Consider the following 13,799-nt stretch of genomic DNA (forward strand, 5'->3'; position numbering starts at 1 on the left):
CATTCGTGCAGAAATGAACGTATTTCATAGAATCATAGAATATCCTGAGTTCTCAAAGAAAGGAATGCACAGACTGATATTCCTTGAGGAAAATATATAAACTGTTTAAAACTTTTTCAGAAATATGAATGCAGAAAATTCAGTAAAATTGAATTTCCTCAGATAGGATTACTGTGCTTGCTCATGCAGTTTTCTTTTAAATGCTACATTTTGAGAGGTGTAGAACCTGAAATGCAGATGTTGGGTTTTAGGAGATAATAGTTGTATTTAGAAATGCATATGCCCCTAGTAATACAATTCTAATATCTTCCTGTAGAGTTCCTATATGTAAGTGCTGCCAAGATAGACAGCAGCAGGATGTGGCATGTAATCTCATTCACTGGCAATTGCTCTGGTCCTTCAAGGAGCATTTATTACTCATTCATTGCATGTCTGCAAAGCCAAGAAGCTCAAAGTGGTTTATTGAAGTGCCCAGTAAAATTTTGTTTCTTGCAATTCACTGCTTAAAGGAGAACAATAGAATTTTCATAAGTGGAAAAACAAGTCTGTGCCCTTGAAGGGAGCCTCCAAAAGGAGACAGAGAAATATTTTTCCCCATCAAATTATTTAGAGCTCAACGTGATGGCTTAGTGTTAAATCCAGTGAGTTGCTGAACGTCTTCAGTGCCCACAGCCTGACGTTACAGAAGTCCCGTTTACAGAAACAAGAGTAAAGAATTGTTAAGTGTCATTCCCAGCAGCTCAGCCACAATTTCCAGACTCTGATGAGTCAGTGCTCTGTCGGAATCAAGAATTAAATTGTGCTGAAATTAGTCAAAGTCCAATCCAATCAATCCAAGTTTATCTGTATGTGTCTATTTTTTTCTTCTTCACCAAAAAAGGTAGCATAGTTCAATAGTACATTAGAGCTGGAAATGGGTTCTGTTCCTCGCTCTGCCAGTAGCCTACTGGGTAAACGTGTCCTGGTCCTTTCAGTTTGCTGTACTTGGATTTTCCTACCTGTAAGAGAGCATAATGCTTTCTTTTCTCTGTGAAGATCTCTGAGATCAATCAGGTAACATAAACAATCAGTAGCTTTGCTGTCATCATCATAAAACAAAAAATTAGATCAGTTGTATTGTAGCCACATCTTTCTTCTTGGTTATCTGCTCTTTTTCCCACCATCATGGACCCAGACAAGTGAATCAGCCATTCTGCATGGTGACAGAAGAGAGACTGCGTAGTGAAATGCTGGACCAGTACCTTTGCTGGTCTCTCAGCCCAGCACATTCCACATCCTATCTCCAAAATGCGTGCCAAGTGACCGGCCATTTCACATAACTGAGCAACTTGCATAATGGAAAAGATCCCCAAGGAACATTTTCCAAAACCCATATAGAGAAATAAGGACTAATTATATTTTTCTCGAATTTCCTTTGAGGAAAAACATTGTCATGAATACTGCATTCACAGTGATTTGTGCTTTTATTAGTGTTTTGTATCAGAATTATCATGACGCCTATTCATACCTGCAACTTGAAAGAGGTAAATGATGATAATAAAATTGAAATTCCCGGGTTCCAGAGCTGCCACGCCTGAACCTAGAACAATTGCCTCCATGTAAATTCCAAACTGGCAGAGGGCAAAGAAAAGGAAAAAGAAAAAATATTAGATCTCTCCCAACTTTGAACAGAGAATTCTGACTTTAAAAATAAAAGAGCTCTTGCTTCTAGTCTTTCTCCTTGTCAACATCGCAGTCTGCCAGCTGCCAGATTTAAAAGCCCCACAAGGCTGCATTATTTTCCAGTACTGAGACATGGGCTGACGTCACTCCTTATATAAGACCACAATTAACTGAGTTTTCTCTTGAGTTAGTTCCAGTGATTAAATTAGTTACATTGACAGTGCCTGCTGTACGCAGTAACTGGCTCTACTCAAGTGTCTCGAATACCTACCAACATTTATTTCTCTTTCCAAATTTGCACTAAATTTTATTTAGAGAAAAAGACATTACTATTAATCTACTAATATTTATCTTCTCCTCCCACTCCAGTAGCCTTTCATACAGCCTTTGAAAGTTGCCAGATATGACACTGAATTGACAGGGGTCGTGACATTATGCGAAGTTTTTGAGCATCGTTACATACGCTACGTGCTAATGCTTTAAGGAGAAAAAGGAAGTTGGATGTGTCTGATGTTTTCTACAGTATCGATCATTCTCTGAGTGCTGCAGGGACCTCTTGGCAGGTTCGGAGTGATAAAAGAATGTTTCTCTGGATGTAAAAGCTTTTACTGAATATCAATATAAAATACTGCAAAAACTCATGCAAAAATGTATTAAAAAGACTCCATTTAAGTAACAAATAAGTTAAGACTTCAAATATTTGAAAAAGCAAAATTTAAAATAGCTTTAGAGCTCTTAGCGATGTTGTCCTTGTGTACGTTGTGCCTGCAAAATGAGTGCAAAATGTGTCAAATGATCCTTGAAAAATGTTATTGTGCATGTACACAAAGATACACAAATTGAAATTTCAGAAGCATCTATAACTCATGTATTTCCCAAATGTCAAGTGCTTAATTAAAATATTCTTTTAATAATAATTTTGTATATATCTACTCGGTATCAGGTATCTTTAAAAGGAAAAAGTAAAACTAAATTGTATTGTGTGAGATTTTAGCAGACCTCTCCTTGTATGGTGTCAGTGGTGTGTAAATCCTTAGACGGTACGTAGTTGCCACTAAAAATTATATGGTAGCATGTATGATCTGTTCTCATCCGAAAAGGGACTCAGCCTGAACAAAGAGGTGCTCGGCTTTCTTTTCTCTTAGTAAAGGAACTGTGCTCTGCAAGGCTAGGTAAGAAATGGGCTGCTTTGCATATGTGCTACACCAGACAATGAAACAATAGAAATATTTCTTGGTGATCTCATAGCATATCCTATTTCCCAGTCTTGATAGCTGCTTCCAGCAGCTTCCACAGGTTCTCTGTACAATATCTGATGCTGCTAGGATGACTATGTGTCTAGTTCTAGACTGTCTGGGCAGTAAAATTAATTGGCTAATTATTACTGGTAGTTGTCAGTATTTTTTCCTGAACACTACAACGGGAAAATTAAGATTTGGTAACAGTGCATACTTTGGGTAAATAGGAAAATAATTTGTGAACGAAAGAAAAAAAAATTGGTCTAAAGATTTTCCTCTTCATGTAATTAACACACTGCCTAATTATAATACATAATATTCACAAAGTTTTCTTTATGATTATGATTCATAATCTTTTCTAAAGATTGCTAAGTGCTATTTCAGATATATCATGTGTATAATGACTATGTATTCTATATTTTTATATATACTCTATTTTAAAGAGCACCCAACCAAAACTCGAAAGGTGATGTAAATATAACAGCATAGCTATGTGGTGAAAATCTGTAAGATACATTTTGGAGACACATGTCTCAAGCTAATAACCTTTCACCTCTCCCCATTTCATCTGCACTTTGGCCTCTAATCTGCCTCCGCTGGGACTGGTATTCATATTCCAAACCATGGAGCAGCTGTCAGAGAGGTCCCATTATTATCATTTTATTTTTAAAAGGCAACTTGCCATAAAACATGCCAAGTATTTTTGAATTCTCACGTGAAGGGAGTGATGAGTAGCAGACACACGGTTTGAAGGCACTTCTTTCGTAAGGAATCCTTAGCTCTCCCTTGCTGCTCCAGTGACTAATCCCTTCCCCTCCAAATGCTGAATTTGTCAGCAAAGCATATGACTGGGGGGAGGGGGAGGAAGCCACGCGTGCACACTTAGTTTTGGTGGTGCAGATTAAAAATTAGGTTGCTATGGATTTGCAAGATCTTTTTATGCCAGAGTCCTGACAGTAAGATTTTGGAATGGAGAAAAGGAAGAAAGATTTGGTTTAATAAGCCTTTAGGATAGAGGGGGAATGTGTGCTTTTGACAGAATACGAGTGAAACTCAACACATTTGCCATATTTGATGTTGAATTGTGTTTAAAATTTTAGGTCAGGCAATTATTTCTCTTCATACCGATGTAGGCTATCTGAAAATCTTGAAAGGAATTCAGCTTGCTGAAAGGAAAATCATAACAGTTGTCACGTCAAGCTCCTGTCCTTAGTGTATACGATTCTATATCTAATCAACTTGACACAGAGTGGGTAGACTGGCAGCTTCCAGGAATCAGAAATGAAGGATGTGAGACACACGTCAGAGGTATGCAAAAGGAGGAGCAGCTAGAAGTATGCAACTCCACTTTGAGAGTTTGACCTTTGGCACATCGTGTTGCCAGCTCTTTTTTGCTGTTATCTAATACAGTAGCCACACTGCTGGGTTTTGTATACTCAAAAAACATAGCTAACGGCAAATTTTTCTCTTTAAAAATAGCTGTTTAGAGAAACAGATATTACTAACTAAAAGATGGGGAGGCAACTCAGAAATACCGGAGAGAGATAGATGACATAATTCATGCCTCTAGCATTTCATTCGTTATGGAAATAAAGGACAACATCTTCAAACTATATACTTCACCACTAGATTGGCAGCCCTGACATAGAGAAATGTTTTCATATTGTCAGTTACTGTTTATTTTATATTCAGTATTTGGATGCCAAAATGTTCTTTGTCAGTTGTACAGTATGTACAATTTTCCCCCTTTGCTCAGATCCATTCATAATTCATTGTCTGGATTTGACTAACTATATTTCTCATGAATTTACAAATAAGTGAAATTTCTTATACTCTAGTGGCTCCTTGTGGAGTTGCCTTTTTTAGACTGAACTCCTGCACATGATTCACTGTTTGTTGAAGATTTTTTTTTCTACGTTTGCTTTAATGTAGATACAGGTTTTGATTCTTGAGCAAATAACCATCAAAAATAAGCCTGATATTTGAAGACAGAATTCCTTTATAAAGTAGTTCAGGAGTTTAATTATATTCACTTTCAAACTGATTTGTTTCTTGGAATTTTGCCTGACTTTTTTTTCAATGTGTGTTAACTCATAAAAAATGCACATAATAAAGTCCTCCAAAATTTAAATGGCAGATGTATGGGGGATGCTCTTACTCGTATTGAACGGGCCTGAATCATCTGAAGACAGTAGAGTTACTCTACCAAAGTTGAATGACTGTCTCTTTGCAACCCTCTTGCAACATATCCCATCTACTTCTGTCCATTTCTGCAATATACATGACAAAATGAAAACATTCTTTCACAGGGTAAGAAACAAACTTTCCAGAAATGGATAATTAATTACATAGACAATTAAATCAATATGCAATACTTTAAACTTTGAAATATTTGAAAGCATGCTTTCAGATATTTGGGCTCCGGAGTAGGATGTACAGTCATTGTATTTGTCCACTGAAATTGAGCAAAAGATGCCCCGCTCCACCATACTCAAATGCACAAATATTTATCTTCATGCACTGAAATAAATTCCATATGGGGTTCCAGCTCATGGAGAACCCCTGTAAAAAAGATTCCATGGGTGATGTAGACCATTACAGCTGCTCTTATCAACCGCATAAAAGGGTTGGCATGTGGGTAGATGAGGTACAACAATTTTGCTATCCAAATGGTCCTCTGGACTAAGGAATCAAATGAAATTGAGATTATAGATTGGGACTGGTAATTGCAGTTTGCAGATTTGGGCTGATGGAGAGTAAGGCAAGGAACGCAGGCCAGGGATTGGGCACTACTGTTCTCACAAGATCATCAACTAATTCATTACATAGAGAATAGTTTCTAGAGATGAATAAAAGTGGCCTGTCATATTAGTTGAAAAATGTGTGGTGACTAAGGTAGAAGACTGTTAGCAAATTACTAGCAAAAGGTGATGATGTTTTGTTTGAGACTGTTGAATGCTGTCCAAATGAACCAATTTTCCATTTTTCTAGATTGAAACTAAACAAGTTATTAAACAAAACAAACAAAACTTCTCATAGATATTAAATAACTGCATTTCTTATTTCTGGGAGGATAATGTGAGATGATAAAGTCTGATTATGGTCAGATGATACATCTGATTGACAGCACTAGAGCATTTTTAACTGCAGCCAATATGGAAGGCTATATTATAAACTCGCATAGTTTCATTTATCACCAATTGTTCTGAAAAATCAGGATGAAAAACTCTCAAATTAGTGCCCTATAAATTAGTTATCATTTTCATTTTTTGATCTAGTTCTCTACCTAAGCATGCAGTCGAGGTCCTCTTATATTACATAGGTGCTGAGTAAAGGTGGATCAATGTCTGAAGCACTAGGACACTGTAGTGATGAGTATTACTGAAGAGTAAATAAGGAAATTAATCATTCTGTCTTCAAATTAGGATTTAAATAGGGTGATAATATTGAACAAAGAGGAGAAAACGACATATTCAATAGCTGCTCATTAGTTTATGTTATTCATTTGTGTACTGAGTGACACGGAGGTCTCATGGAAAAATACATTAGTTCATCATGCATTGTTTCCGAATATATATGGAAAAGGAGCCGATTAGGGTTGTACATGCAAATTTTAATTCTGATGTCTCCTAACTGCTAATAATTGTTTTTGCAGTCTTAAGTCTGTATACACACACACACGTATATACATACAAACATATAGTGTAGCAACCAGAATTTTTAGCAAGTGTGTGTTGCATCTGCTCAGTTTGATGTCTGAGCATCATCCGGAGGTGGTAGAAGGCAGGAGGAATTACAAGATGTGTTTATTTTTCTGTCTGTGGACCTAAGCCTGCTTTTAAACCTCAAGAGAAAAACGAGAGATGATTTCCTGATTTTCTGTTCTTTAAGGTATAATAAATCCAATACTAAGTAGTGAGGTAATTGTCAATGTTAATGCAAAAACTATAATGTGAATTTAATTAGCATTAATAGAGTATTTAAAGTCACAAAGATAAAAAAATTAGAACTGTTGTTTCATGTAGACATGTTCATTTCTCCCATTTAATATACGGATTATGTCACATTTTTTGGGTCATATCAAATGAAGTATCATCTAAAACATGTTGCCTTTAAAAACAATACAGAAATGAATTAGTAAGAGAGGATCCCGCTGAAAGCTGATGCTTGGTCAAGTCTGGGTTTACTTACCTGGAAGAGATACCTAACAATAAAGCGTGACAGGAAATTTATGCTGGCAGCGCAGGCGGTCAGGCTCCTTATTTTAAACTGCCTATGGCCAGAGCTGTTCTTTGAAACAGCTGTTTCTCACGCCAAAGGGCAGAAAGGAGGGCTACTGCAGCAACGCTGCCCACGCGGCTAACAGCGGCACGGTCTCGGAGGAAGCGTTCAATGGAGCTTCAGCTTTGCTGCCATATGATAGTAAATGTCATACCACAGGCTCAGAGAGGTGAGGGAGGAGAAAGGAAAAGGAGAAAGACATTGTCAGTATATAATCATATGCTAAATTACTGTTTTACTGCTATAAAATTTCATTTTTACTATATTTTCTTAGTAAAGCATTTTATCTGCTGCAAATCAAATCTTAGCGTATAGCTAAATTTACCCCAAGCCCTGCCTTCTGTCAAAGTTGTTACCGACAGTCTCTGTTCTTTCTACAGATATAGAATAAGGATAATGATGTCTGCAAACCAAAACGTTCATTCGCAAGTACCTTATTAGGAATACAATGCCAATTTTTTTTTCATACATTTAATTAATCACAAGAACAAGAGAGGACAAATTAGATTCGTTTTTCTTTTTATTGCATACAAGATAAAGAGTGCTTTAGAGATTAACTGTAAACCTGTTCTAATTAGTGCCCAAAAGCAGATCAATAATTCATCTGTATATATCTTCCTGTACTTTGCTAGTAAGCACAAATTAAATTAATGGCCACACACAACAAATGAAATGATGGACTCCAGCATTTTTCCCTGGGAGATCAACACCATTTCACTGCACATGACACAGAGTCTCAGCGGGTCGGACGCTGTTTATTCAGGCACCCGAAGCAAAGTCACACTTCATGGGATGTCAGGCTTCAAGCTACTCTATAAACACTTTTTGTCCGTATAAACTCTAACATATGTACATCAAAAATGTTTTTGAAAGAAACTTTGGCTCCTAATAAAAATTACATAGACCTTTTATTTTGGAAGCGGTTGAGGTTTCCCAAAAATGTTTATATACATAATGTGTCTATATTCTGTTAAGACAGTTAACTTTCAAACATCAACAACACAATTTGCTAATTGATTTTATTGTCTTTTCTGATGTTTGGTTTTGCAGCTTGTTTTGATGGTGACCTTTAAATCTCTCCCCTTACTCAGCTGGAGGATTCTTTTCTGTCTCATTCTTTCTCACACTTTCCTTTTTCTGTATGCCTTTTTGATTATTTTTATGAGATTATTCCAGGGTGAATCACATGTTTTGTGACTTCATTGCAGAAAAAGAAAGCCAAAGTTGCTTGAAATGAAAGAAAGAAGAAAGGCAATAGTAATCCCACAGGGATTAAGTCATGCTACCAACATGTTGCTGTTAATCAATCTACGTATGATCCACTATTTCGTTTTTATAACATAATTGAAAGTGATAGATTCACAAGATTAAATGAATCGATAACAAAAGAGAAAATAAGCATTTCCAAGCAGTGCCTCCAGGTTCACTTATTAGTCAAATAGTTTGGGTTTTTTTTTTCTGATGACATAACGCCTCTAGGTTGTTTCCTTTGTTATTTTATGGGATTGTCTTTCTTGGGTGACTTACCGTTGTCACTACTGACAGAAACTTAGGTGTGCGTTAAGATGTATTACCTAACTGATGCTGGAATCGGAACACCTGGAACGGCCGCCGTTTGGGCGCGGTGGCAGGCAGACACGGATGCATCGCTCGGTGACCAGGAGCTGTACCTTCTCCAGTTCTACTCGGTGTCACAAAGACATCATTTCTCTTTGCTTCAAATACTCTTACCAACTCATGCTAAGTAAACAGAAGAGATCAAGAGATTACAGAAGATCTATTCAGTGACAGAAGGATTTGAACATTTGCCTGGAATATGAGAGGCTTACATTCAAGGCTCTGATTCACTGCAGCAGCAGCAGCCATAGCCCAGGACTACTCTGGGGCTGATCCGCTTTCGTTGCGAAGTCCTGTGAAGATAAAGCTTTCATTCTGACAGAGAACTAACAAGGGCCAGGAGCATTGAATTTGAGGCAAACATAGTTAGGGCTTTCTCTCTGTTTAAGTTCTTCCATTCTGTTAAATGGGAATACAGATTGAAATCTAGTGAGAAGAAGCACTGCAGATAGATAATCTCCTACCTGGTGGTGGCTATGCCAGAACAGAATTTCAGTGCTTGCAGTGTGGCCGTTACCTAGCAGAGTGTTCAGTCACAGGCGGGACAGTGGCAATTTTGAGAAACTTGGTTTATTTTCCTTGTATTGAAGTCAATGTCTTCAAAACACACTGCCTCCATAGGGAGCAGAACCAGGTATTTTGATAGAGGATAGGGCCCAATTCTCCAAAGTTTCACAGTCTGTGCATTAAAGTATCAGGTAGGGAACAGATCTTAAATGAGTGGTAATAGTTAAATAGTGCTGGTATTCCAACTCCACAGCAATTATTTCAGCTTGTATGTTTTCTGCTAAGTAGTTTTTGTCTCCTCTCACATCAAATTAATGCAGAAGAACAAATAAACCACTGATGGCCCAAAGGATTTTATTCTAAATAAAACATGGAGTATTTACATTTAGTTATATAAAGAGTAAATGACAGTTGCAATAAGGCTGGCACTGTATGAACAAGTTTCTAGGCTAATAAAGATATTCTAAGACAAGAAAATAAATGCTTTTTAAACATATACCCCTTCTTTTTACTCATATGAAACACAGACACACACACACACAAAAAAAGTCCTTTGAAATAATTGGTCTAAAGAGGTAATTCTGGTTTCCTAGATTTTCATTTTTGTCTCATTCATTACTTGAATGTGTTCATTATATAAAAATGATTATTTGACTTGACAAGAAAGGTGTATTGATTTATGAAGAAGTCAAATTTTAAGCTTCTCAGCATGACCCAGGCCGTATCTGAAAAAGAAAGAGAGATCTGGTTTTAATTGGGCAGGTATGACTGAGATATAAGAGAAATAGGGAAAAAAAATCAAAATTATGTTTCCTGAAACACACCTTTTTAAAAAAAATATTTGATGTATTTAATTCAATTTTTAATGTATTTAATTTCCAGGATGCTTAAAATGACCTGAAAAGTTTTTGGAGGATATATACACACATGTTATGTGAATTAGCTCTTCTGATTAGACTTTAGGCTGAGAGTATTATTATAATTTTATTATTAAAGGGCACCTGTCAACAGTATTTGGGATTTGCATGTTCATGCAATGGAGAATACTAACTCACAAAGCACAGCCAGTCCACTTCTTCATAGTCCCATCCTATTACATACCATCGCATTACCAGTCAAGAAATATCTGTGGACCATTGTCTTCAGGACTCCTAGAGCAGAGATAGACGGTCAGTCTTCACCTTACAGTGCTGCCTTGTGACTTTCTGTGTAAGACTTTTACATGCTGACAAGCATTTTTCATGCATCACATTTAATTGGTGCTTCATCTATAGAGGGTAAGCAGTTTGTGCTTTATTGATCCTATGATCAGACATAACTGCACAGAAAAACACAGCTGAGAAAAACATTGAGCTTTGGTTGACCTTGTCTTTATTTGATTCAATTTTAATTCCACAAAGCAGCATTTACAAAAAAGAAGATAACATTGTAACTTTCCAGATTAAAACTGAAAGCAGTTCTGTTGATTGTTCTGATGTTTACCTTGAAGGAAATTATCATACCCTCCTCACAAACTTATTTAGTTCATTGCCATCTATGGCAATTATCCAGTGTTGACACATTTAATTGATTGTACAAGACAAACTCTAATTAAATGGCAATCTTCCAGTTTTAACAATGCTATCCTTTATTTTTGAAATGCTTTCTTATCTAGTTCATTTTCTGCTTCCAAGCATCATTTTTACTTTGTCCTTACATCTGTTTTTGGCATAATAATGGCCTTTCTCTTTGATTTGCTGACCTTCCCAGATGCTACAGAAAGGTGGAGAAAACTAGATAAGTGAGTAGGGTTACCATACATGTATCCGGATTCTTCTAGATATGACTCCTTGTATGATGCAGAAATATTTTTCAAAATATGAGGAATTTTTGCCTCTCTCTGGATCCTTGGACATCCAGCCATCCACTTGCATCTTCTGACAACTGATTTAAACCAAACACTGTTTGTGTGGACCTTGACACATTTTTACAGTGTGTGTGCTGTTCATCCACGTGACATGGAAATAGTAAGTCCAACAGTTCCTGGTATCATTTTTACCATGCATGTCCTACTTAATCAGTTCAGATTTTTCAGTAAGTGTGATGCACAGGAAGCTTGAAAACCCTGGCAGGAGGAGTGCAACCATTTGAATAAGTGAAAGAAATTCCATTCTTCAAGGAAAGCTCTTTTTCACATTTCTTTTTCATGAGAGAATAGAGATGCTCTGAAAAAGTAAATTTTGAATTCGAGGAGATCCCTTAAATTGGGCAATATTATTAACCTGTTCTTACCTCTAGAAATATTATGAACCTTAATTATATCAACTTAAGTACTAGTCACCTAAGTACTACATTCCTGCTATGGGGAAATAAATAATAGATTATTCTAGATTTGTGACCTGGTGGAAGTGTCAAGATAAGCAATATAACACCGAGTGTTTCCTGCCAATATCCCCATTCAGTTTTACAGACCTTTTTTGGGTCGCTGTTCTGAAGTTCCCTCAAGCTATCAGGCTTCAAGATCTTCTCAGAGAGAACAAAACCAACCAAACTTGTTCTGTATGATTTAAAATGTTTGTTACTTCTTGCTGATGTCCATGTTTATTGTAGATTGTAATGGTTTTGAGAGGACACTTATGTAAGCGTTATTTGAACTTGCCAAGGATACATTAGGATTTTGATCAGGTCAAAAGAGAACTAAAATCTTTCTGTGTACACTGAGATTTCTCTCCTATTACTGCTCCAAATACCTGTATATTATGTACATATATATGTGCATGTTGTATGTACATGTATGTGTATGTATATACAAATCTAGAAGAATACTCTAACATGGTTCAGGTTAAATTTTAAGTGAAGTTTTACAATTGGATTAATTTTAATAACCATCTTTTTTGTGGACAGCTGCTATCTTTCTCATATAAGATATGTTTGCCATTTGAAATAAAATCCTTCCTGTTGCTGATTAAGTTAACGGGTTTATTTTGTTAGGTTGCTAATGACATGTGTAATCTCTGTATTTTCTGGAAGAAAAGCAGTAGAGGAAGTAAATTTGCACATGTATAAATTATATATTGAGTGTTCAAGATGCCACAGTCAGAGTAGATGTGAATGAATTCATACTACTTAGTATGAATTGGGATCTTGCTAAACCAAATATAGCTGTGCTGTTTGTCCATGTCAAATGCTCATCTCATTCACTATTCTTTGTGCACAGAACCTGCCATTTGATCCTCGGGGTACAAGTAGCACCTTGTCATCAGCTCCTTGTCAGTTGTACAAGGTTGTGTTACTCTTTATAATGCCTCGATCGGCAGTTTTGCAAACCATCAGTTTTAACTGCTGACCCTGCTTAGTGCAAAGATCAAGAACATCATTTGCTTGCATACTTTTGTAAGCAGAGAGTATGCCATTATGCAACGGTGCCCAACCAGAAGTAGTATAAAGATATATCAGTTTTGAAAAACTAGTTAAAGTACAAGTAACTGCTGATCATCTCCAGCAGAAGGACTGAGGATAGTAACAGCAGCTTCCTGTACACAGTGAAGAAAGCCTGCGGTGGGTGCAAGGATGAAAACTTGATTCGGTTCCATTAAGACACACTAAGAAATGAAACATAGCTCCTTCTGGAAAAGGAAACTGGCACCCTGACTATATCCATGATGGCAGAGTGCATTTGTGAGAGAGACAGACTTTAAGTAGGAATCCAAAACCTACTACTAATGAAGCAGTATGCTCTGACAGGTTAAATCTCCTGCCCAACACATCAGTATGCTTCACTGTGTTTTAAGAAAATAATGATGGGATCATTATGCACCATTCTGCTTCTTCAGGGACCGGCAATGGTGCTTAATTTCAGGATTGTGAATTAACCATATGCACTTTCATAGGGTGAAGTTTAGCAAGTCCCCTTGGACTATCACCAACGCAACACGGAAAAGGTCCAGCAGGGAGGAGGAAGAGCAGGAAAGGCAGCTCAGCAGGGAAATGAGCCACGAGCCGAGGGTGACCCAGCTGCTGGCTGTGCCCTTATTGACCAGGGTGCAGTCCCACAGGGTCTGAGCAGCGTGGGCAGAGCAGGTTGCTAGCTCCACTGATGGTCCCAGAGACAGCAAGGAATGAATCAAGTCCAGGGTCCATCCAGAGAGCCCTCTCAGGAGCAACAGGAGGTAGGCCAGGGGCAGGACTGGAGACAAGGGTAAAACATAGATCCAACTTCTATTCAGGAGATGAGAGACAGGGAAGCCCAGGCCTGAGCTGAAACGGGGCTCCTGGATCATGGATCCCAATCCAAGTGCAAGTGGGGGTTCCAGGGCAGGATGCTCAGGGCAATTAATGCCTCTAGGTGCCCTCGTGGCCCTGACTCAGAAATGTGTTAGAAACTATGTTAGGACAAGGTAGAGTGCAGCCAGAATGTGGTAATCAGCTTCTGAGCCAACTTTTGATCATACCTTAGACTCAGGGTAGGGTGGACCAGGTATTTAGGACTTCATCTTCAGTCTTTTTCTTGTCACT

The sequence above is a fragment of the Platalea leucorodia genome, assembly GCF_965183815.1.
Source record: "Platalea leucorodia genome assembly, chromosome: 7".
Classification (NCBI taxonomy): Eukaryota; Metazoa; Chordata; class Aves; order Pelecaniformes; family Threskiornithidae; genus Platalea; species Platalea leucorodia.